Source organism: Petaurus breviceps, unplaced genomic scaffold (genome assembly GCF_028583685.1).
Source record: "Petaurus breviceps papuanus isolate PSGF00001 unplaced genomic scaffold, PetGlider_PUasm1.0 38, whole genome shotgun sequence".
NCBI lineage: Eukaryota > Metazoa > Chordata > Mammalia > Diprotodontia > Petauridae > Petaurus > Petaurus breviceps.
Genome location: NW_027186304.1, coordinates 99,723,834 through 99,725,958, shown reverse-complemented (window position 1 = coordinate 99,725,958; position 2,125 = coordinate 99,723,834).

Genomic DNA, 2,125 nt, shown 5'->3' with positions numbered 1-2,125 from the left:
GAAGAAGAAGAAGAAGAAGAAGAAGAAGAAGAAGAAGGAGAAGAAGAAGAGGAGGAGGAGAAGGAGAAGAAGAAGAAGAAGAAGAAGAAGAAGAAGAAGAAAGAAGAAGAAGAGGAAGAAGAAGAAGAAGAAGAAGAAGAAGAAGAGGAGGAGGAGGAGAAGGAGAAGAAGAAGAAGAAGAAGAAGAAGAAGAAGAAGAAGAAGAAGACTTGGAATATGATATTCCCGAGGTCAAAGGAGCTAGGATTAAAACGAAGAATCACTTAATCAGCAAAACTGGCTATAATCCTTCAGGGGAAAAAATGAAAATTCAATGAAATAGAGGACTTTCAAGCATTCTTCATGAAAGACCAGCACTGAATAGAAAATTTGACTCTCAAATACAATAATCCAGAGAAGTTTGAAAAGGTAAACAGGAAAGATAAATCATAAGGGACTTTTTAAAGTTGAACTCTTCACATTCTTACATGGAAGGATGATATTTATAACTCATGAGAACTTTCTCAATATTAGGGTAGTTGGAGGGAACATATATGCATACACACATATATGCGCATATACACACAATACATGCACACATATATGCATACATAAATATAGGCATATAGTTATTTGTGCATATATTTATGTATATTTGCATAGTATTGATGTGTATTTATACTTGTATGTATGTATGTATGTATATAAACACATGCATATATATACATATATATATATATATATATAAGAGAGAGAGAGAGAGAGAGGGAGAGGGAGAGGGGGACAGAGGTCACAGAGTGGGTTGAACATGAAGAAATGATATAAAAAAAAGGATGAGAGAGGAATATATTGAGAGAAAGAGAAAGGGAGTGATAGAATCGAGTAAATTATCTCACATAAAAAAGGCAAGAAAACAATGGAGGGGAAGTGGTGGGGGGTGAGAAGCAATGAGTGAACCTTACTCATAGGATTTGGCTTAAAGAGAGAATAACATGCACACTCAGGTGAATATCTTACCCTACAGGAAAGTAGGTGGAAGGGGATAAAAGTAGGAGATGATAGAAAGAAAGGCAGATTGGGGAAGGGGGTAGTTGGAAGCAAACCCTTCTGAAAGGGGACAGGGTCAAAAGAGAGAATAGAATAAGTGGTGGGGGGGCAGGATAGGATGGAGGGAAATATAGTTAGTCTTTCACAACATGACCATTATGGAAGTGTTTTACTTGACTACACATGTATAACCTATCTTGAATTGCTTACCTTCTCAATGAGGGTGGGTGGAGGAGGGAGTGAAAGAATTTGGAACTCAGAGTTAAAAAAAATGTTAAAAAATATTTTTACATGCAACTGGGAAATAAGATATACAAGCAGTGGGGTATTGTAATGGGAATGTAAATTTGTAAAATCTTCCCTGCCCCTAGGCTAAAGTGCACCTGGAGCCTGGGGTGGGAGGCTTGTTTTTCAGTAGATACTTCTTGATTGGCCAGTGAGTCAATAAGGTTGTTACATTCTCTGAGCCAGGAGAAGGCTATATAAGCCCTGATGTGTAGCTTTGTTTTGGGGCTCAGTTTGAGAAGTGTTCTGTGATTTGATCAGATGAAACTCTGGAAAGCCGTTGTCCAGAGTCCCCTGGCTTTGAAACCCAGATATTGTTTGGTATGGATGTAATGGTTGGACAGTTTGAAAATCTGTCTACTTGATCTGTTTCTGTCTTGGTAATTCTGTCTGTATATTCTGAAGTTTGGGGTGCTGACCTTTTTCCCCTGAACGAGGTAAACAATACATGTTTGACTGATTAAAGTAAGCTTGTTAACCCATTTTGAGTTGCTTTCCTTTAACAAAGCAGATCCAAGAACCTGTGGTGGCAGCAAACCCTGAGGACGCTTGGGGTGCTTGCTGCTACAGGTATAGAAACCTATCTTGCCATACAAGAATGTTAGAGGAAGGGGGATAGAAGGGTGGTGGGGTTCTAGAGGGGAGAGTAGACTAGAGTAAGGGGTAATCAGAATGCACGACATCTTGTCATGGGGGGAGGGGAGAGATGGGGAGAAAAATTGCAACTCAAAATCTTCTGGAAATGAATGTTGAAGACTAAAAATCAATAAATTAATTTAAAATATTTTTTAAATGAAATAACTAAAGCCAATAT